We start from the raw sequence: 24,967 nt of genomic DNA on the forward strand, positions 1-24,967 counted from the left end.
GTCATTTTGCAGCTGTCAGTCTTGTGGAACTAGAAAATCTTTTTTGCAAAATAACTGAACAAGTCATGAACCCCTGATAGAAGGGGAAATGATAATTGTTAGATAAATTAGTCGTGTAATGGATGGATGTGCATACACATGAAAGTGCGTGTTGCAGCAGGGATAATGCAAGTGGTCCTCTGACTCATTAGTAACACTGAGGCTTTGTCTCAAATGAAACATAAAGAAGAGCACTTTAAGTAGGAAGTAAAAATACTGAATGCTGAAACATTCACAAACATTGTTTAAATGTAGTTTGTGATGGAAATTATGCATTTTTTGTTTTCTATGAAGTTTTGGAGTAGTAAAATCAAGTGGATTTTAAGACTCACACAAGTTGTCAGATGTTACGCAGTTGCATAGATCCTGTTATGCTTAATATATCACTGAAGCAAGAAACATGCAAGTTTGTTTGTTAAAAAGAATGCTTCTTTCTAAGAGCCATAGGTAACTTTGTTGTAGCAAAACAGGAAAATCTCTTAAAGCATCTGAGTTCTCACTGAAGATTCACATTTTAGAAGTTGAGTTAGGATTCTGAGGAACACTCCTGTGGGTTCTTCCCAGATGTAATTCCTTGTTTGTTTAAATGAATAAATGTTCATGAATCACACTGACATTTCAAATCTTCAAATCTGTATTCAGAGCAGTGCTCAGTAAAGGAAGCCTGAGGCCACACATTAAACAAAGTGGAGAAAACTTAATGCTGACTGGCTGCCTATTTGTCTGAGCATTGACCACTCTGCATGGAGAGTTAAACAGAAGTGCTCTGAAAAGAGTTTGTCCTTGGGCAGTTACATTTATATTTAGAGCAGCTGCAGGTGAGTAACACAGCCTGCTTACCTTCCACATTTACCAATATTTTGATGCTTGTGTTTGCTTTTTGTTTCATGCCTAATTAACATGTATTGGAAGGGAAATGGAAAGGAACTTGCTTGTTATACTTCGTTCCTTTCTGTTATTTATTTCTGAACTAGGGAGTCAGACCTTGCATGTTACAGAATCATAGAATTGCAGGGTTGGAAGGTACTTCCAGTGGTCATCAAGGACAACTTCCCTGCTAAGGCAGATGCTCTACAATAGGGTCACACAGGTAGGCGTCCAGACAGGTTTTGAATATTTCCATAGAAAGAGACTCCACAACCTCTCTGGCAACCTGTTCCAGTGCTCAAGAGGCACTGACACAGTGCACCTCCTTCTTGCAAGAGACTTCTTTGCAAGGAAGTATGTAACTGAAGAATGTAGTGGTTGAGCAAATTTACTGGCAACATAGAAGACTGTGAACCTTCTCCTACCAGCACCTGTCATGCTGGCATACATTTCAAGGCTCTGTGATGTGGTGGGGCTAATAGGGTGCTCTTTGCTACTTGCTGACTTGTGATTGCTGCCACAAGTGCTTATGCAAAGTGCTGAGAGCAGGAGTAAGGCTGCAGGATGGAGCAAGGATGCGCAATCCCCTCCCTCTTTGGGGACTTCAAAGTCACTTCAGGAAATCTTAATAGTTAGTCACTAATGCAGTGAGCTTGCTGCCTTTTGTCCATCTGATAGAATTTGTGGAATTATGCTTTTATGTTGTAAGTAAGGACACTGGGCAGCGTAGACAAGTTCTTAGTTTATCTATATTGATTTTCTTTTGGACCTAAATTTCTTAAAAATATTGACAAACAATACAGAAAAATGATGGTGCTGATACCTGTGATTTTTTCAGATGCAAGGCTCACAAATAACGTGAGAACAAGAGATATGATTCTGTAGCAACTGCTTGCCACCATGACTGAGAATGTGGACATCATTGATAAATCAGTGAGGAGGGTCTCTCAGGTATTCTTTTGTAGTGCTATGAAGTAGCTCTGCTCATTATGAGGCTCAAGACTGAAACTTGAAGTATGTATATAGTGACATGCAGAGATCACATCTATCTCTACAATTTGTGGACTTTGGATCCTGTGTAAACTTGAAAAGCAAAGTTATCTGAAATACATCATTCTACCATGAAAATACAGTGCAATAAGGTAATCCCTTACATGATTAGTGAAATATATGTGCGTGTTGTGGTTTAATTATACTTGTAGACATTTAAGAATTACCTTAAAAATACATCAGTGATTTTGTAGTTTTCTACTGTTTTCCTCCTTTCCCTCTTTCTTAATACATCACAGCATGATTTCTAGGAATTAATAGCGATATGTAGTAACATGCCATTCAGAAAGGAAAAGGAAGGTTCATCTTGTTAATATTCCATATTTCATTTGGCTGGCTCAATGAACCTTTACCTGTGTATTCATGAGACTGTGCCTCTAGATGAATGCGGAGGTGGAATTACCCGCAAATACAGTGCTGAATATTAAAAATGAACTGTAAAAGGTTTCAAATTTTTCACTTCTGTGACAGGAGTTATAACGAGAACAGACAAGAATTGTAACTGGAATGAAAAATGGCAACAGATAAATTAATTGTAATGAAACTGACTGTAGCAGTGGGGAAAAAAAAAAGAATTGGAATCTTGATCATTATTTAAAACTTCAAGGTCATTACATTTTGGTTGCTTTCAGATGTTCAGCATGGAGAATGCAATGATTATACGAAAATGGTGTGTATATTAGTTAATTTTATACTATTTTTCTACTAAGGCTGCAATTCTTGTGTTTAGTATTGTTCTTTTAGAATATTTTTTCTATTTCTTTCCTATTCAGTACTGTTGTGCAAATAGTTTACATTGAACAATAAGAACTGATTTTCATTCTTACTTGCTCTGCATTCATTTGAATGATAAAAATCATAACTAAAGGAAAAACTAGGGCATATATAATTCATTCTAATATCACAAATCGTTTTTTTTTTTTAAAAAAGGATAAAATAAGCCAACGATTTCCTTTTGACATGCCAAAATTTCTCATAAGAGTCACTACCTTAATTTCTCTGACAATTTATTGTTTCACTTATGCAGTGGTTTAAAAATAATTCTTGTGCAAAACCATTGCATCAAGCTTATAGAATGGTATCTAAATATTCATTTCAGAGAAATTTTAAATCTGCAAATTTTAGGATTTCAAAGACATAAAACGTCATGATCTGGCTGAACAGTGTAAGTGCATTTGTAAGCACTAGTTTTACAAGTTGAAGTTTTCTGCAACCTTTTTTCTATCAGAATACTTGGAATAAAATATTGTTAAATATTCAGGACTTAACACACAGCAGTGTATTACTTGTAGGAATTATTTTGGTATATACTAATTAAAAAATAGAAAATTTCTCAAAACACTGTTGTAGTGTGAGTTAAAGTAGCATAGAATATATATTTTAAACAACTTTATATTAAAATGTTTACATTCTTCACCTCAACTTACAAAAAGCATCTATTCGACTTATCTAGAATTTGTATTATTGTTTGACACGTTTAAGTGCCTAGCTGCATACCTTACTGAATTATTGTAGCTCTGCAATTGATTTACATTAGGAAATGTTCCCTGATGTCTTTGTAGGAGGAGAAGAACAAAAAAGGGCTCACAGTTGCCCTAAACATAGTTGGAACACTATGTGGTGCAACTTTGTAAGCTTCATGGAGGTGAGGGTTACGCCAGTAGTTGTGAGGATGGTTTCTCTACTGCTTGATACAGGATGCAAAGTTAAAAAGAAGTGCTGCTATGATGCTGGATAAAAATACACATCAAAAAAGTGTCAGCTTATCCTGACATTCTAAAAATAGAGAGTAATCATGCAGGGCCCGGGAATCTCCTACACAATCTAACAACATCCCAAGGAAAACACCAGCATGTGCTTTGGTGCATTTACTTTTTACTACATGTGTACCTAAGTCAGAAAAGTCAGCTTTCCAATACTTTGTCTTGAGTCTAGCACTGGTACAAATTACCGGCTAGAGCAGCAATTAGTGCCAGGCATGGCTGGAGCACTGTTTGTAACCTTTCCACCCAGCATCAATCAGTATGCAAAGGATCTGCAAGAGAACAGCTTCTGTTGTTGTCAAAACAGAGAATGCAGAGCGGATATTCATCATTCAGTAAATCAGTCTTATGTCTTCTTATGTAGACTGATAATTTTTTAACTATGTTGGAAAACTGATTGCTTGAGCTATTGTAACTTTACTTTTTTTAGTCTCATAGAAGAAGTTATCTAGCTAGATAACTGGATTACTTTCTCCTTAAATTATCACCCATTGTTAAAGTGCAGAACACCACGTAGGCTTCTTTTGCCTTCCGTTTTCATTTAGCAGATAATTCTTATGAGCGCTGAATTACTTCATGCGTATTGTACATGAACTATGATTGTCAATGTGCCTTTTCTTAAAATCTGTTTATTTTCCTAACTGCTAATGTTGCAGCTGATTTAATGTGTAATATATAACATTTGATGTTAAGGTTTTCTGATTTCTTCAGCTTGTCACCAACTTCAAAATGCTTTGTTTCTTCCAGGATGAAAACATCTGTTTACTTTGTTGTATAAACTCTATGCAATGTAATCTTAGCAAAGTAGTACACCTACAAGAAATTAGCAATTAATTGAAGGAGTGCTATTGTATTTTGTTCAACTTTTCAGACAAAAAAAATAGGTCACATACTAGCGGTCCTAGTTGTAATGTGAAGGAAATGTTGAAGCTTGGTAAGAATTCATTTTCAGTAATAACATGAAGAAGCTATGGCTGCTAGCCATTTTCTAGTTAAACTAAACCCTGAGAAAGCTATCAGACATAGCTGAGGTATGAAACAAGCTTTGGTAGTTGATTTCATGTCGGAAATGCCATCAGTAATCCAATGGCGGAGAGCATTTACAAAAATACATAGAGGATGAGAAAGGGCTGTATGACCAGTGAGAGTAGTCTTAATTCTCAAATTGCTTGCCATTTTCGTATTTCAGTGCTACATTTCAAACTGCAATTCTGATTTTATTACTAAGAGATGATATGTGCATGCATGTTTATTCTTCATAGTGGCCTACTAAAGATGTGTAATTGTCAGAAAAAGGTGAAAGATTAGATCTTAGACCTAGATCTTTGAAAGCTTTGTCTATAGTCTGGCAGACAAAGCTATGCTGTTTTTGGTTTATGCATCATTAATTTTGCAACAAGAACTCAGTTTGTGCCAATGCTGGCAAACCAAAATTGAAACCACCTTACTTTCCTAGAGCTCTATTAACTTTGAAGTGCTAGCAGGACTTGAAACAAGTAACCATTTATTTTAGTTACTAGGGAAATGAGCCATGTCCCTGAATGCACTCAGGTAGTAGCTCAGTTAAATAAAAGTACATTCCATTTAGAGTAGAATTGTGCTTTAATGTTGAATGAATGCTAATTTGGGGTTGCATGGGGCTCCTTCACTTTGTATGATACAGCATTTGGCAGTGCATCAATTGATTAGCATAGCAATGTATAAGCAGAAGTACCTTCAGATGTGTTTCCAAAGTTTTTCCTGCTGAAATATATCTTCTCATACTTAAATTATCTTATTTAAAACATCTGCTTTGCAGTCATGGGAAACTCTATATTAATAACTGTGTTTTTAATCAAATATATCTTGAACTAATTCAGTTTCTGCAATGTATGTAGTCTGTTTTTTTGTATTACAAGCAAATATTTGAGGATGTCTGAAGTACAGTATGTAATGTTTAGTGAAGGATATGCAGAAAGTAGTATTAAATTAGAAATATGCTGCTCAGATATTAAACTATTCTCATTTCAGTGAGATTTTTTGATGACTACTGTAGATGTCTTCCATTATATTCCTATCCCATATTTATATTACTAGATTTCATTTTAGTACAACAGTCCAATGGTTTTAACTCTGAAATAACTCTGAGATTCATTATTTTTTATTTGCATATCTGAATTTTGATGTCTTTACAAAAATTGATCTTACAATATTCTTAGCCTATCACTTTGTGAAAAGGTTTAATTTCAGCAACTGTGTATGTCAGGTTAGCAACTGTGAAGAGATCCCAATATTCAAAGGCTTCTTTTTGTTTTACACTTACAGTACGAAAAGCCAGCTTCTCTCCCACTGCCCTCCCCAATCTAAAAGATTGGTCAAAGAAGATCATACAAAGTTAAACAGTGTGGATGGGTTAATATGCTAGAAGGCCTCTGGGGGTCATAAAGTTCAACCCTCCTGCTAAAGCAAGTTCGCTATAGTTGGTCACAAAGAAAAGTGTCCAGGGAAGTCTTGAATATCTAAAGAGAAGGAGACTTCACAGCCTCTCTGGGGCAGCTTATTCCAGTGCTCCATCACCCTGAAAGTAAAGTTTTTCCTCACATTCTTATGTAACTTCCTGTATCTCAGTTTGTGGCTGGTGCCCCCCATCTTGTAGCTGAGCACCACTGAAAAGAGCCTGGCTCCATCCACTTGATTCCTGCCCAGTAGATATTTATGAACTGTGATCAGTCTTCTCTGAACAGCCCCAGGTCTCTCAGCCTTTCCTTGTACTGGAGAAGCTCTAGGCCCGTCACCATCTTTGTGACCCATGCTGAACAATCTTTAGAAGTTCTTATTTGAACTGGGGAGCCCAGAATTGGACCCAACACTCCAGATATGACCTCACCAGGGCAGAGGAGGGGGGAGGATCACCTCCCAGACCTGCTGGCCACATCTTGAGCTGGTAAATTTTTAAAAAACACAGATAAATTTTATCATCTGTTAACTATTCCTGGAGTCAGAAAGCAGGTTATTCTGCAATTCTATTTCTGAAATTTGAACACCGCTCCATTGATATTTTAATATACTAACTCTGTAGCTGCAAACTGATGTGTTCGATGACAGATTCTTGTTCTTACGGCACGTACGCTGGGTATTACACTTTCAATACTAACAAAGGAACAGTGTTTTGAAAAGCAAACAGAAGCAGCAGTATGAGGGAAGACAGATTGGTGGCCTTTCACAGATAGGCAGCTAGTTCTTCTGTCTGTGCTGCATGAACACCCAGTCTTCAAAGCCAGCTTGCACCTCCCTAATGCAAAAGCTGGAAGCAGAAGAAACGGAACATTGTATTTCTGCTTATCTGAATAGAGTAACATTCCTTTGAACTCCATAGAGAAGGAGTGTCCACACAGTTCCAGCACTCACTGACTGAGGCTTGAAAGACAAAAGCAAAGTAGAAGGTTTTTTGCAACCGTGGCAGAAGGGTACAGATTTTCCATGGAATGAACTAGTGTGTCAGTGAGCTCTGAGAAATCACTGGATTGGCAAAATTTCAATTTTGCTGACACTGTTAAGATCTCTAGAGACAAGAGTGAACACCTATGTTTTACCTCACAAGTACATTTGAAATTCAGTTCCAGAACTGAGCTTTCTGGATTTCATGCAAATCTTTGCTAAATATTCCTCCAGATCATATTAAAGTCCACCTGAAATTTTTGACTAGGGATTTCTAATTTTATCTTCTTAAGTAAGCAGTTTTGGCTTCTGTTCAGCACTGCTGATCAGTTTTGTCTACATACCTCAGGGATCAAAGATTGGATCCAATCCATCTTACTTGGCAAGCCTGCGTATTGCATTCTTTAAGGCAGAAACAGGACCATCATTTGACAATACATTTTACTTCTCAGATGGGGAATCTGAGGAGATGGTACAAGAGAGACAAATGCAAAAATTCAGGTAGATTCTATGAAAGAAAGGTAATTGAGAAAGTTTGCACTATGTCAAAACATTAGTGTTTAACTCCAGACTCCTCAAAATCTCTTTGCCATTAGAGAGACTGTAGAATAAAAGTTCTACAAGTTATTTTTGGGTTCTACGCAGATGTATTTTGGTGCTGAGCAGTCTGGGTCTTCCAGTACATGTCTCATGTTTAAGCACAGTCAAAGAATTTGGCTCTGCCGTTTTCTCTGTGGTGCCTAATGACATAGATCTTCTGAGAGCATTTTTAATGTTTCTGTTAAATGGTATAGAGAACTACCATGACAGTTCAGCTGTTCAGATTATGTTCAGTGGAAGAGTGCTTAAAAGCTGTTGCTCAGAGCTGTGATAACTCTATCCCTTGATGGAGCAAATCCCTCTGCTTTGTTCCACCTGAATCTTTGAAAAAGGAATTACATTTCCTCAGGCTGTCTGCTTTAGGGAGGTGGGGAGAGGATATCATCAACCTGCAGTATCAGAGTGTATGCGTACAAGCATAGTTCATTTAGATTTACTATGTCAGCAGTCTGTCTGGCTAAATTTGCTGTCTGTTTTTATGTGTGTGAATATTCATTATTGCCTGTATTGCAGCTGTTTTTGCATAAATAGAAAGAACAAATTCACTGTGGCATTATAATGACCTAAAAGAGGAGGTTCTAGCATTATACTAAAATAGCAGTCATGTTGCAGTCATCTGTAATTGATGTCTTGGTCCAGGTACATTAGAATCCCTCTTGGAGCTGCACTGCTGCTCTGCCTAATGTCATTATACTTGCTGAATCTGTCTCTGTCTACCCAAATTAATAAACAAAAGCCAGAGTGTTCTTGCATATGATGTTATGTAGAGAAAATGTCAGTAGTTTTGGTAGTAAGACATCACGGCGACTCATAACTATATGAAAATCCAATACATATATTATATCAAAGTTGCATCCGACCAAGTACACGAGTTCTCACAGTCATATATATATATATATATATATATATATATATATATATGTATATTTTATAGCATTACATTTATAACTTGAGTTTGGATTATCTATTGTATCATTGCACATATAAGAATGGCATATTTTTTTACAACTGAATAAGTTAGATATCTCTTATAATAAGCATTGAGGATGCAGTGCTGTACTTTATTTCTGGAGAAAATTAATTGTAAGAAAATAGAGAAATGGCTGTTTAAAACTCGTTCTGCTATGCAGAATCTGACAGTGAGCATAGTTTTATTTATGTTTTATATAAGACAGTTAATAGTCAGTGATATAAAACTTGGCTTTGTCAAGGACGTTTGAGCCAGTCCCATTATTTTCAAAATAATCATAATTCAAAATCAGTCAATACTATTTTTAATTATTGCATGCATGGGGGGAAAAAAAAGTAAAGAAAAAGAGAGAGAAGAAGAACTATGTATGCACAAAACTATATATATGCTAAAAATCCAAGTTTTCTATTCAGGCTTCTGAAGTAGAAGCCTCCAAATGCAAGTACTGGGTGCTACACCATATTGAATACACAGAATATCATTCAAAGGGTCTTGACTGAATATACAAGTGGAATCTTTCTTATTTCAACTTTATATCTTATGTCCAGTATTAGGTATTTGTGGACATTATTTCATGTGGGGTTTTACAACAGTAAATATAAGGCTGACATACAAGACAGTCTTCCACCACCTGCTGCCTTCTTGCGTCTTTCTTCACAGCCTCACAGGTGCTGTGTGGCAGAAGCAGCAATAGCAACATACCTGCCACAGAGACAGCAGGCACAGTGCTAGGTGTTGGTGGAAGCAGGCTAGGGGCTTCACCAGCTGGATCAGTGCCTTTCTCTGGGAGATTACAGCTGAGGAAGCAGGTGAGATGGAGAGTCCTGGGTATGAGAAACCAAGAGGAGATCCCTCTCAGTCTAAAATGTCTAAGGTGAAAACAAATGAGTTATATTCTGCTGTGAAATCAACTTTGAGGACTGAAAACGTTTACTTCAAAACTAAAAAATGTCATAGAAATCCATAACCTGATGTTGCCACTACATAGAAATCAATGCTGGGATTAGTTGTGTCCTGAGATATTTAATTTCTACAGGTAGTTTGTTTTGTATTTTATTTACTTATGAAAATCCAGACTGCATTGACATTTTCAGTAGATGCCCAAGATTAAAAGCAACTGTGAGGATGCTCTGAGTTACACTTGGGTGAGTTCATCCTGTTCAGCCTAAAGTTCAGCACAAAGTAAACAGGTTCAGAGGTTCTTTCTTGTCTATTCCACCTAGAGCCTCTTCACAGCAGGAAGCCTGATTGTGTAGATTGGATATCAGGCTGCCCTTTTCCCAGACAACAGAAGGCAGGCTTTGAGATGAGCTGCCATACTCTGTGGCTGAGAACAAGCCTCTTGGGGAGGGGTAAACTGTTCATGTTTAAAATTGAGCTTCAAGGGAATGAAAAGAAGAATTGGATCAAAGAACAATAAACACTAAAGAGACTTATCTGAAAATGACAGTTACATGCCAGTTATCGAATCCCTGTGTGCGGTGAAACAAAGCAGCAAACAAAATCCTTCCAGACTATCTCCAATCTTGTGCAAACCTTGACTCTTTCCAAATTAACTCTTCACTTTCCTGTGCAAGCTCTGATAGCAAACACTAGGTGATGGTACATATCCGCTGGCTGAGAGCTAACATTTGAGCATCCTTAAGGCTGCATTCAGCTTCTGTCATGAGTTTTGGTGACAGCATAGCAGCCTGTGTGAGAGAGATGTTAGAGTATGAGCTGTTTTCCTGACCTGGCAAGTAATGTGTTTGCAGATGAAAAGAGGAAAATTCTAAATTGTATGGCCTACTAATGACTTTTCTTCAATCCAGAAAGTAAAGATTATTGGACAGCATAACTGAGAAAATCATTATTTTCCATACTACCTCAAATGGGAAAAACCTGGCAGGGCAGGAAGAAGGAATAGAGAACATAAAGAAAGCTCTCTTGCAGTATTTTGTCACACAAACTTCCTAAAATTGTTATTACTTCTGCAAAGGACAAGTGGGCTATATATGCACTGGAGACTTGATGCTTGCGTAGACCCAGGATCTAATTTATATGTAAAGATTTTGGTTTGCTGACTCTACTTCCTTGGGAGACTCTCCAAGCAATAGCTGCCTTTAAGTGAATTATCTTTTGAAATCTAGGCACAGGGAAAAGTAACTGTTCCCAGCCATGACGCCCCAAACACTTCCCAAACTTTGGAGCTGTTGCTGAATGAGATCTTCCACAGTATCGTGACAGCTGCTCCCCATTGTAAAGGCAAGGCCTAAATGACTGCTTCCTTGATATACATACATCGGATTGAGATTGAAATGTATCTCTAAAATAGGGATAATAAACCACAGGTATGGCTTCAATATATTGCACATTGTCTTCTGCAGGGTGCTTCTCCCTACTGTTGTGACTGATTTTTATAGGATGGGAAAAACAATTTTTTTGCATCCTTGTAAGAATTGGAAATGGCAATCTGTACCTATGTTTTCAGTCATGTCAGATTTCTTAAGAACAAACTGCTGAATGATTGTGCTTTCTTGGAAAATGTGACGTGCAAAAGGCAAAATCGGTTTGTGTAGCTTTTTTTGTTCTGGATCTTGGAGCATGTTTACCAGCTTCTGAATAATTCTTCATTTTTTTTTGCCCTGGTACCTTATTTTCAGTGAATAACTTCTCGTACACTCGTATTCATTCACAGCTGATTCACCGCAAGTGCATCTATTCTCTTAAATACTTGACAATGTAGACATTATCTATGCGGTTTTAAAGTTCCAAGCAATGAAAAATTCTTTAACCTTAAGAGACTTGCAGAAAAATAGCTTGGGATGTTAAAAATGATTCTTACAGTTTTGTAAATACAGTTTTGTAAAAACCAGTGGTTTTGTTTGTTTTTAATGTACGCATCCAGAATCAGTAAAGCCTTTAATACTTCAGTGAGGTGAAATGTTTCTATTTCCAATGTTATTTTCAAAGAAAAATTTCAGCAACTGTCCCTGTTATTGCTAGGCTGGTCCTGAGGAAATGTGTGTGAAATGAAACAATTCAGTTGGACTATCCTCAATACCTCAGGGAGAGGCGAAAGATAGAAGTAAATTGTCTGTCTTTTTTTTTTTTTCTTTTTTTTTTTTTTGTCTTTTCAAGAGCCATCACAAATAAGTGCTTTGGAAGCCAGCTATTATTTGAAAGAATGTAAGCTAAAGTATCTGATTTGAGGGGGAAAAAGAATTTTAAAACCTAGTTTGGGCATATTTCGAAAAAAGATTGCAGAGATTTGATTTTTAGTTCTGCAGTTGTACAATTTGCTAAAGCTTGAATGTCATAAAGGATTGACTATAAAAACATAACTTCACTAATGCTGTATCCATTTCATCTTTATTTTGAAGATCAGGATATCACTAGCTGATTTAACTCAGGTTTAGTTCAGATCACTACTTTTTTTCTGTTCAGTAAATATAGTAATTTCTCCAAGAGCCATCTTACTCCTTCAATGACATCACAAACCCTGAGTCATAAAGAAGTACAATTCAGTGACTAATGTCTATTAAAGTAGTTGAATAAAATGTGTGGTATTTGAATAAACAGGTGTGGTAAAAAATAGCAATTTTCTGACCAGATTAATGTTTCTCATTTTACGCTTTATTTAATCACTTGCTGTTATGTGTTTCTTTTTTCCCTGTTAGGATGACAGCAGAAATATTTCAGAGCAAGATTTTTTCATTGTGTTTCCGATTAAAATACTAACTTTTTTTTTTCTTTTTGCAGATTATTACATGTTGTTAGTGGTAAAAAGATGCCTGTTGTCAGATAGTTTACCATGAAGTGCTTTGTTTGGTTTGTGGAAGCTAGTTGAGTATTTCCAAAATCGTTGATGAGTTAACAGTTGAGGTTTGGTGTAAGACTGCAAGTCACAGAAAGACAAACCATTTCATGTGTACTTAGATGGATCACTATTTCCCCGTTCTACAATAGGTTAACTTAATGTATCCATACACTGTGCTGTGTAGATGTATGTAAAACTCAGAGCAGTAGATATAAAACCAGTAAATCTTCTGAGTAACTGGATCTTAGCCTAATAATTTAAAACTTTTCTCCTAATCATGGATATAAGCGTTATTCTAATTATTATGGTGTTATTTTTAATAGTAATATTCTGATGTGGACTGTATATATTACTGCAGACATTATTTTAATGTAAGACCATTCAGGTATGCATATAAAATTTGAATTAATAGAAACCATAGAGATGAGTCAGCATTTGCAGATTTGTCTGTTTCAGTGTAGTAAGAAAGATGAAAAAAAAAATAAATTATTTACATTCCCATCATTTAATAAGTAAAGCTGTTCTCAGCAGCATCTGAATACCTTTAAGGATGTACAGGAGGGCTTTTAATAAATTACCTTGTGCATTTGAAATAAAGGTGCTTCAGAGTAATTATGTAGGACAGTCTAATATATTAGGGCAGGAAATTACTTGAGTTCCATTAATTTCATTTGTGTCCTATCAGAGAAAAGTCAATTAGAGGTGTACATCAGGGAAAAGCACTTCTAAAGGAAAGACAGAATGTGTAAAAGATCCCATTATACGTCTGTTTCTCTAGATCACTATTTGGTTAGAAGACTTGACATAAGGTGAGCTAACACCAGCAGCTGTCACAGAACCAGTACCACATTAATTAATAGGGCTTATATTACTCTATTAAAATACTATGTGAGGACCTCAGAGACTTCAATGCCTATACCTTCACAGCAAATCAGAGAAAAGAAAATGTTAAGAGCCCCTCTACAGAGAAGGAGCTGAGACAAAGATTAATATACTTACAGAGTGATTTCTGTGGTCTTCTGCCATCTAAACTAGTTATCTAGGTTTCCCTTACAGTCAGCAGAAGGAGAGAGAGGCAATAGTACAGAATGATTAATTCCACTTGGTGGAGGATGGGGTGAACCATCTCAGATGAAGGGTTCTCTAGAGAGGCTCAATATAAGAGAATCATGACTTCATTACCCAGTCTTTTCTTGAGGAGCCCACCCTTAAGTTGTCCTTATTATGTATGGTGGACAAAAAACAGGTGGAGAATACATTTGTTCTTGAAGACTGAAGAACATTCTCACACGTGCAAAAGCAAAAATGTAGGAGTGGATGGAGTTAAATAGATGAGTTTGAGCACCTCAGGAATTGCAGTTTTGGGTCTGGGTAGCAACTACAAATCAATTTATATATAAAACTTGTAGATTTCATCTTAAATGAACTTCTAGTAAGGAACCACACAAGAATCTGTGGTAAAACAAGGATCGTATTTAGTAGGAGATCCACTGTTTCTGTTAAGGGAGCAAGAAAAATATGCCACTTTTCTACATCTTCCTCACCACTCTCACTTTTTTCAGATCTATTTTGGAAGCCTTTGTATGCTAAGCTCTTATGGGGGACCTGTGTTCCAGAGAAGAGAATAAAAAACAAATTCTAAGTCAGAATTTTTTATGTATAGTCTGTACTGCAGACCCTAACGTAAACATTAATTTCTGAGGAAAGCAACATAGGTACTAGATCTCATGTTCCAGGAGAGTGAAGTATTTGAAATCTGAACAAAAGCAAGGGCCAAGTTAGAATTCTGAACATGAACTTCTAAACAGAAAACTCAGTCATATTTAGGTCATATAAACATTTGTGGTACTTGATAAGACATCAGAAGATGCACTTTCTCTCTGACTGCTATCACTAATAAATAAGAAACAGTTCATGAAGCTTCAGACCACTATCAAGACTGACTTACAATATCATTCCTCCATCCTATTTTCAAATAGATGAAAAATTCCACATGTGATAATTTTAGATTTGAAGCAAAACAGTTCAAATGTGTTTTCTTTGCTATCAACTCAAGTCTAAAATCTATCAACTGGAAAAGCCTTGCATTTTCTTTTGTTCTACATCAGAACATATGGTTTGGCTTCTTCAGAAAACTGAGTCAGAGTCTTAAAGTAACATGGTATTCCTGCTGTCTATGCCTACCCTGATATCATTGTCACTTACTGTGCATGTATTTTCAATAACAACTGTCAATGAAACACTACAGCATAACATTAATTATATTAGTATGTTCAGAGAAGTACAAAAGGGTTGACCCTCTGTTAACTAGTTTCTTCCCTAGAAAGTCCTGTGGTACTCTGCTGTAGACAATGATGTAAAATTCCTAACCAGAAATGCTGTCAAGATTTATCAGCTCTTAAAGTTGTCATAGTTCCATTTACTTTATTAGAGCCATATCAGCTTACATCAGATGTAGCACTTACATTATTATATTCTTATTATATTTCTTTCTTTCTCTATTTCTTATTTATTTCTTGTTGCATATTTTATGTGTTAAAATAAGTTAGTAAAATGATCATGCAGACAAGGAAAAAAATAGCATGACTCTCTGGATGGCTATTGAAAAATCCCATTAAGACTATGATAATTGATAATAAATATTTTCTCATGTATTTCTGTTTTCCTAGATCTTGAAATGGCAAAATGACTTTCTTGAGCGGAAGTGAGCTTGAGAAGGTGACGTAAGAAGAGCATTCAGATTCCACAACAGAAAATTTCTTCTGTTCTGCTTCTACCTAGAATCTGAATCTACTGAATCTACCCAGAGAAACATGGTAAAAAGTGATTGTTTTCTCACTTCAGTGTAGTATATATAATCTGCAGATATTGCACTCTGCCCAATGATCCACAGAGTTTATTTGCTCATTTATTTGCATTAGCCTTTTGCTGTTTGTTTTCCCACCAAGAGAGAGAAAATATTTCATACTGCACAAGGGGTGATACGAGTGTTGAGGAGAAGATGAATGTGTGCATAGGTCTGGCATACACCATTACAGGGAAACATGAGTAGCTTCTCTGAAGTCCTTTGAATATAATGAAGAAATCTAGGACTTAGCCTAGATCTGTGAGCAAGGAATTTCTTGTTGGAGAGTTATATTACATCAGATTCATAAGGATTTAGAGAAGGATGCGCACTTCATGAAAACTGAATCTAGGTCCTTAAGACCACGTTTGTCAAATGATATGCTGTAACTGCACGGATGTTTAAGATGGTGGTAGCCCAAAAGATTGCTCCTTGATGCAGTGATTTTGTTTCATCTAGAACTATGAAGTGTCTCTGGCCACAGGCAATAATATAGTTCCTGGATAGCAAAATAAACCTCCCCGAGATTCAAATGTTTGTTTGCTATCCTTAGCATTGTTAATATTGTGTTGATTCATTTTTTACTAAAATGGTCTTACGCACCAGTTTAGTCAAGGACCAGAAAAACAGCTAATTCAGATAAGCATCTCTTGTGGTTGTTTTAGAGATTGAGGTTTCAGTGCTGTCCCAAGAGCGATAACAGAAACTTATTCAGGTTTTTAGATATTGTGACAGATCCTACTGAAATTTTTTAAGGCAAATAAGCACTTAGCAGTTATCACTTCATGTGTGTTGGCTCAAGGATTTCTCATAGTTGTGGCACATCAGTAATGGTTAGATGGGTAACTTAACACCCTTTCTGTGGAACATCTGTAAATGATTAGCTTGTGGCAGTTTTCAGTATTTCACTTAATTTTGCAAGATAGTATTTTCAGTTATGTTTTTTGTATCAGAAAGTAGACAAATTCTAATTTTTCAGTCTCCCCTTTTTTCAAGTAGTATGTTGTCATTAGTTTTCATCTCGTTTGAGCTAAATGAAGCCTGCAACATCTTTATACCAGCTTTCTAATCTGATTCCCATAAGATTATACAGAGTCCTGTTATAGATGTAGTTACAGAACATTTTGATTTAGATGAATTCTTGATAAAATACAAACTGAATGATGAAATCCATAAATTTTTTTGACTGTTTTCTTCTTTAGACTGATCGGTAGCAGGTACCATGCTAATAAGTAGGTGGTAACATAGCAGGCAGCTGTGTAGTATCACCATACATTAAAGCTGCGTTCTTATTTTCCTTTCAAATCTATTTCCCATTTCAGCAGCAGAATTCTTATCTTCATTATGAAATAAAGTAATTTAAAATTTCATTTACATATTATTGAGGGAAGAAGAATCAAAGAAAAAGTGTTTAGGAATTAATGAAGCATACGATTAATTGTAGGCCTTTTCTCATTTAGTTATACATTAATCTTGAATTGCTGCTTCACTCCTGGTGACTGAAAGCTCACCATTATTCAAGGGACTTCTCCAGCTGTTGGGGTTGGTAGGAATAAATGACACTCATAGGTATCTGCTAAGAAGTCGCCTAAATCTGAAAGCAAACAGTACAGCAGCATCGTGACAGAGTGAGAAGATCCTTTGGGGCTGTCTAATCAATCACCTGCCTGTGAGAGGAATACAACTGTTTGAATTTGTTTCTGGCAAAATGAATTTGTGTCTCAAATCCCAGTGGGCCAAATTTTGTTGCCATAACACTAGTAGAACTGGTAGTTCCTGCTGATTTACTCTGTTTTAAATAGGATGGGAATATGACTTAATACTCTCTATGGCTCTACTGAACACTGTATTTATTGTCTTCAACAATAGATTAAATGGTGATCTTCTAGAAAAAGCTCCAGCTTTTTCCCTGTCTTTCAATTCCTCCATCTAAATAATGTTAAACAAACTATATATTTTCTGTATTTTCTATGTTTTAACTATCCTGCAATAAGTCTTCACTTTGTAGAAAGAAAACTTAGGTTTTCCCCATTTTCTCCTTTCAGTGTTTTTCTATACTGTAAGCAATTACTTTTACATGATTTGCATGATGCACATATCTTTGCCTGAGCCACAGGCATAGAGAAGGTGAGCAAGAATTCTTAAGGTACAAAAGTAGGGAAGAGTTGGAAATACCTCTCCCTTATATGCCTCCAGTATAGAGGCAGCTTCTATAGGACACAAATAGTGTTTCCCCATCAGTGTGTACCCTGGTGTAGTTGTTGGGGCAGGGTGAGAAGCTGCATTGCAAATTGTGCTGAAGAAGAGACCTGTGAATCATTCCTGCTGCTATAATCTTTTTCATAGGCTCCTTGCAGAACTGGATTTAGCTGGGCAGGTTGCAGTTACTATAAATGCTACATGTTAAGGGCTCTTTTCTCTCTTGCTCTTCTCCCTCCGTTTGTAATACAAAATTCAGGAAGACTGACTCAGATGGAAGAAAAATTCAAACCAAACCCTGCTTAAAATCTTTTGTTCTGTGAGTCAAACCTGAGCTGGTTTTTTTGGTGGTTTTTTCCTCCTCCTTTAGTGACGACACCTCTACTTCAGCTAGCTTGTGCTTGTTAGGAAGGGAATCATGTCATTTTGGGAGGTAGGGTGGAAGCAGGACTTCTAGCATTTGTAACATTTGTCTTATACAAATTCAGAAATAAATTACTACTTTTTTAGTTCAGTCTGCTCCAGAGAAGGGTCTTGCCGTGGTGGAAATTGCTAGAAAAGGGCCAGAAGACTGTGGTGCAATTGGGAGCTCCAGGTTTGCAAAATGTTTGAAGGTGGCATTGCAACTGCATGGAGTCTGCTTGTCTTGAGAACAGCAGCTCAACTCTTAAGTCTATGCATCCAAGCAGAGATGGTCTGAGGAGGTAAAACTCACAGTTAGCTGGCAGTGTTCCTGGTGTGGTGAGGTTCTGTGCCTGCTGGAGCTCAGAGAAGAGGTATGAAGCTGGGTCCCAGTTTCTTGGTTCCTTTCTGGGCTTTCCCACACAGTATAAGGCACAAATATGGTAGGATGATGGTAGTAGGGAGTCAACCTGCCATACAAGGAACAGATTCTGCCACTGCTGGAGGGGTCTGTTAAGAGTTCCAGGTGTGGAAACCAGACCTGGGTTCCCAGGCGTTTGCTTCAGGTAAGAAACCTTAGTGACTATTCAGCTTACTCAGCATGGTGCAGAGTGGGGATATCTAAGTACAGGCCCTGGGAAGAACACTGGCAGAGGTTGTTCCTTGGGTAAAGGAAAAATTCCAAAGAAGCTCTTCCAAGGCTGGAGATGAGTTTTGGTGTTGACCACTGATGATGCTGAGTATTTTGGTCCTTATTTTGTTAGAAAGTATTTGAGTGAAGGGCTGACCAAATTAAATTATTGACACTTTGTGACCCTGAATTCCTCCCTGAAGTGTCTTGGACAATGTCTTCTTACTTTCTTTCCAAATATTGCAATTGGAATTTGGGAAACTTCTTTCAATGAATGTGATTGCTACGTTAAACTGTAACACATAAGTAAATTGAAACGTCATCACTGTGTTTGCAGATTAAATTGTGCTATGCACGGTTAAGATAATACTCACTGAAAATGGTCATTTATGTATGATTTATCCAATTCAATTTAACAGGCATTGGCTATTTATTGCATGGATCTAATGAGCTGTGAAAGATTGTTTTCAAACACGCATCTTCCTCCAGCTTACGCACAGTTAAATGACAAGATCTACAAGTTTAAAACAATCTGTGGTCTCTGGTTGGGTTTTGCAGATGTTTTCAAAGCCTGTTGGTCCCCTGACTTTATCACATAAAGTAAGTATTGATGTTTGCTCACTGTTCTGTAGGCATAAGCAAAAAGTAGGAGTTTCTAAGACATTCCTTAAGATGGGATCTGTAGGTGTCAAGCTTTTACCTTACCTGCTTGAGCCAGTATTCACTTAATTGTAACTCTAGAATAAAATAATTTGAATAAAACCTGTATACTTTGGTGGCTAAAGCTGATGATCCAAGATAAAGGAGTAGAAAGATGTGAATTCATTGTTTATGAACATATTTTAAAGTACATAAATTCAAGTCCACAGCATAGAAATATGTTGGACAGGTACTGTCGGAACTGTAGTATTGATGGGACTGATTTTCTTAAGGCTAATGAAAATAGTTAGCTCAAATCTCTGTTAAAAGGTTTCCATTGCTTCTGTATAACAGCTTCAGTCTTACAAACTGTTGTTATCCCCATTCTCCTGTAAAGGACCAATGTTTCTGCAATTGCAGTGGGGCTACTGGCTATAAAGACTGGACAATATTCCAATTCAATCATTTTACATATGGATAAGTTCTGTTAACTTGAATAAAATAATTGAGAAAGCTCCCACAAAAAATTAATCATATTACTTTCTGTACTACAATTTGTTTGGCAGCAACTCAACCTTTTTGCTTCAAAAGTTGTTCTTTGTAGATGTTATCTTCTGCCTGTCACAGAAAAGCCTCCTCCAGTTCTTGGATAGGTACATTCTGGATGATACTGGATCTCTCTATTGGAACAGAGAGAAAAAGAATGAATGCAAGGGATGCAGAGGTAAGAGGGCAATGTGTGTGAACATACATAACTCTAATTACTGGAGTTTATCAGAACAATTACTTTTTACTTCATTCATTACAGTGCCCGGTAACAATACACATTAGCATTGTGTTTACAAACTCTTCATTATAAATGCAACAAATGTGTACTGAGATAATGGGAAAAGATCAAGTCTCATTTAAAAAATGAAAGCGTTTCTTTATTCTAGTTAAAGTCTGACCTTTTTACTGATCTAAATCTAAACTTAAAAGCGATGTTATTTTCTTCCATGTATATGAATAAGTTATTGGAAAATGTAGTGTTAAATATAATATTTTATTCTTACTACTAGCAGTATAAGTTTGGTATTTAGGCTTGTTTCCATTAAAATCAACTGAAATTTTGTTTATCCACTTCACTTAGACCTGAATTGAACAATTCATATTGATGTAGGAAATGGCAGTCACTACATTTTGAATGTGATTAAGCATGTGTAATAAAACACAATATCATTATTCATCTCAGTAGTCATGGTAAAAAAAAAAAAAAAAAAAAAACCAACCCAAAAACTATAGTTTTCATAGAACATGTAAGTCATACAAATGAATTACAGCCATTTAATTGTAAAATATTTTAAAAGTGATGATGAAAACTTAAAAATAACTGCTATGCCAAATTTTAATAAGATAATGACAGCTTCATTAGCTTTAAAAATGTGCCTAATTTACAGGAAACTTGTATTAGTATTGAAGTGACATTTTCTATTTTATTGAGATTAAGATTGTGTAAATAGTTCATTTGAAATGCTCACATTTTATATTAAAATTAAGTATCCAGAAATTAGTTATTCAACTTCTCTTGAGACTTAACCTTATTCACAAAAGTAGTCTCGCTGACTAATGCCCTTTCTCAGGCATGATCAGATGACAATGAAACAAGTGAAAGAATTACTGGTGAAAAATACCAATTCCATTTTTCTTTGTTGAAATATTTACTGATAATTGTTCTCTTCTTCCAACTAACTACTTCTTTTTTCAGTGCTGTACAACATACAGCGGGAAATTCTTTCATGATCGCAGTGGGTGATCTGTTTCTTCCCTGACACATGACACGATTAAACAAAATATTGTAGAAAAAAGATGAAAGTGTGGAGGTGGTAAGGGAAGGGCACGGGTATGTTTTTGTTTTTTTTTTTTTTACCCAGGTAAATCAGTATAATATGTCTAAGAGCATGCATTGCATGTTTGTGAGTCCAGATTAGTAAAAAGTCTTGTCTTGCCTTGCAGCCAAATTGTTTTTTAGGCATGTGCTCTAAGGAAGGTGGATAGTTCTAAGGAAAATTTCATTGTGAGTAGTTGGGAGTTACTCTGGTCAACACTAGAGATGGATGCATCTCGTTTTCTCTCTTACAGCCTTGTAAAGGGGAGAACACTGGGGGGAAGTGCTTCTTACAACAATTTTTATGATCTAAACCAAATAATATATCCTTTTATCATTAATTATTGTGACTTGACGTGGTTTTATAAACCATCTCTAGAAGATCCATTTTATTTTTTCCTCTGGAGTAGCTTAAAGTACTAAAAAGAACAGAAGTCTGCTATTATGAGTGAATTATAAAGAAATTCTCTCTGAGACAATGGGCTGCGCATATAAGGCTTCTGGCTGCTAAATTAGGAATATCCAGAATTGTCTGAATCCAGTGCTTCTGCATTGCCCCTTCCTGGCAAAATGTTAGTCTCCCAACCACATATTGTTGTTGAATACACTAAAAGCTGACTGAAAAGGCAGGAAACGTCAGACTCAGTCCTACCCACTCCCCTAAGCAGTGGAAATATATAATTTACTTAAATGGATTAAATATTTCACCCTTTTTTTTTTTTTTTTTTTGTTACTGTTTGTTGTCTTCTACCTTTTTTGTGCATGTTGTTGAAACTAGAACAGTTAATATTTTTATTGTTATAATTTATTTTTGCGGAGTAGAGGTAATTTTAGCAAATGTGCCTATGCTGAGGTGAAGAAAATGAATACAATGATGAGGACAAAACATGATCAAGAACGTAGACCTTTATTAATAAATTTTTCTGTTTGTTCTCTGGTTAAGTACATCCTTCCTAAATGGTAAGTATTTTGTGTGGTGTTTTTGCCACAGTTCTCAACAACAGTGAGATCCCCATAGTAGATGATTGCCTGAAATATGACTCAAGTGGTTGGCCTAAAATTCCAATTCGTAATGTAAGTGCACCGTGAAGATAATTGAGGAAAAATACAGGTCATTGCCACCTGACATCAATAATTGGCCAGTTTAGTCATCTGTAACATATTTCATTGCAGATCCCTATAAACATCTGCTTTGCTTGCAGATTTCTCATTACTCTGTAGTAAAAAATCTTTCAAGGAGCTCTGGAAACTAATACGTTACCACCAAATAATCTGTAGACCATTGGCTGAAAAACAGTGGTTCAACTGATTCGTTAGTTTCATCCTGCCTAGTATTCCATGTTATTGTTTTCCGTAACTTATTAAAAGGTACAAATATTTGAAATGAAGAACATCTTAAGCATTTAAAAATCTTTATCCAGTGGTATATTTGACTCTATGGGATTTACATGAGTCACTTGTTAAAATATGTCAGCTACTCATCCTGTTGTTTATAAACAGAGACTCTTAATCAGAGAGATGAAAATGTTTCCTGAAGCAGACTTGTTACCTCTGTAACAAATCTGATCTGTTATGATATGGAAAGTAATTCAAAATAATAATAGAAGAGGAAGACTCTTAATTAATCCTCTTAAAGGGCTATTTCTTGTTATTAACTGTGGAGTGAAGACTACAATCTCCTGTTATACTGGTATTCAGAATACACTGAAATATTTTTTTAAAAATAGCTTGCATTTTGCACAGTCTTCATAGTTGATAATGAAAAATAGTTTTGTTTTTATTATTTTCTTTTTGTCCAAGAAGACTTCTTAGTACACCACATTTTTTTTGCTTGCAACAAGCTTAAAAAAAAGTAAAGCACTGACAACTACTGTAAACTCTGACTGCTGGATTCAGAAGCACACTCAGAAAGATTTAAAAACTGGTATTCAGAAAATGAAAATGTTTCAGCATTACTGTGTATTCTTGTTTGTGTATTCAACTGCTTAAATAGCAGAATCTTTTATTCACCATAAAGAAAAAGCTCAACATTTGAGCTGATTTTTTTCAGTGAAGAGCGGGACAAATCTTAATTAATTGAAACATTATTTATATTCATATTCTTGAAGTGGTTGAAAGACCCCAGTAGTATTTCAGCAGTTGAATTCAGAAGATTATCAGAGAATTTCTAAGGAATTAACACATTTTTTAAAAACACCATTTTGATTATTACCCTTTTGAACAGGAACAGAGAGGTTGCTGCAAAAAATGAAAATGGCAGTGTGCAACTATATGAAGAAATATCAAAGTTGTAACATGGAGTCTTTTAAGCAGGCCAAAACGTTTTATTAATACATGAAATTTTAAAAACAGGATGGAATATCTCTGACAAGATATGGAATCACTTTTGCCACATTAATTAATTTGCCCCTGTGTCTTGTAAATAATTTCATGCCACAAATAATTGATTAGAGAATGAAGCAGAAATGAACAATTCATCCTGTGATTTAAAGGGAATTAATTCTTAATTAAGTTGGCTTACTTTGGATTTTCATCTTTAGGGAGAATATGCTGCTAAGCTTTCACAATGCCTTCACTTAGTTTAATATTAAGGAAAGACTTCATAAGAGATTAAGGCACTCTTCACATTAGGGAGATCAGAATGAAGTACCTGAATTTATGACTAAGAACTAGAACTCATCAGTGTAGAGGGATCTGGTGTCATCCACTTAAGTGAGCATCAATTTATGTCAAGAAGTGATGGAAAATTGAAAGTTCAGAATTCTGTGTTTGCAGACAGTTAATCCACAATTCTTTGTGTGCTGATCCCTCCCTCTGATGTATTTCTCTAATATAGCTTCTATCTAGAATTTTGAGTAAGGATAGTGCAGTCCCTTCTTTGTCATCTAATTGCAGTGTATTATAGGTAGTTTTGTATAAGAATATTGAATGTTATTTCTAAATATTTCTATAACTATATATACTGTTTTAAAAGCTCTAAACCTTGTAGTCCTTTTATGGCAATTCTTATACTGCCCTTATGCTATTTGTTCAGAAATGGATATGTGTTTTCATGTTATTTTATAACATGGTTTGTGAACTATATTAGTCTAGTTGATTAGTAGTATGAGAAGAATCTTCATTATTTCTAGGGACTGAATAATTAATTATTCTGCATAAATGCAATAAATGCTGAAAAAATATGTATACAATACACATGTATTAGAAAAACAGTTTGAATCATACAAGTCAAAATGTTTTATCTGAATTACCTAGACTACAGCAGGCCATTACAAATGAGCTATTTAAAGGGTTTTCAAAGACCTAAATGTCGAGAAGTGTTCTGAATGGGTTCTTAAAAAATGTGTAGGTGTTTAACTTGTTGTTTGGAAATCTGGCTCTTAATTTTTCATTGCTACAGAAATTGATTCATGCTTGCATTTTATTAAAAGCTTATAAAATTCTGAGTTTAGCTGTTTGTAACCGAAACACATACATAGAAAGACTGGCTTTGATATCTGCAAGACAGTTGTAAGCGAAAACTCAACTGCCTGGACTTGTGCAGTGTTTGACACTGTCTCACATGACATCCTAGTTGCCAAATTGGAGAAAAATTAATTTGATGGATGGACAATTTGCCAGATAAAGGAGTTGGTTGTGTAGTAGCACTCAGAGAGTAGGTTCAGTGTCCAAGTGGAGTGGGAAATGGAAGAGGGTAGGTATAGATTAGACATGAGGAGTAAAATCTTTACTGTGAGGCTGGTGAGACACTGGAGCATTTTGCCCAGTGAGGTTGTGGTTCTCCCCTCCCCTGAAGCATTGAAGGCCAGGCTGGATTGGACTTTGAGCAACATAATCTAGAGGGAGGTGATCCCTCCCCCTTCCCCCCCTCCTATATCAGGG

The 24,967-nt window shown here is 36.0% G+C and overlaps 1 long non-coding RNA gene across 2 annotated transcripts in view; it reads left to right on the forward strand.

Moving 5' to 3' along the window:
• The window catches only part of LOC125691910 (uncharacterized), a 158,923-nt gene extending 143,615 nt beyond the window's left edge, over nucleotides 1–15,308 (forward strand). Inside the window, exons 12-13 of one of the 2 annotated variants that reach the window (XR_007376314.1) lie at nucleotides 682–857; nucleotides 1,745–1,822. This is a non-coding gene — a long non-coding RNA (uncharacterized LOC125691910). Of the gene's footprint in view, nucleotides 1–681; nucleotides 858–1,744; nucleotides 1,823–15,174 lie in introns of those variants that run through there. The other variant, XR_007376313.1, reaches the window with a different exon arrangement.
• Nucleotides 15,309–24,967: the final 9,659 nt, after the last annotated feature.

Source organism: Lagopus muta, chromosome 4 (assembly GCF_023343835.1).
Source record: "Lagopus muta isolate bLagMut1 chromosome 4, bLagMut1 primary, whole genome shotgun sequence".
In the NCBI taxonomy this organism is placed as follows: Eukaryota; Metazoa; Chordata; class Aves; order Galliformes; family Phasianidae; genus Lagopus; species Lagopus muta.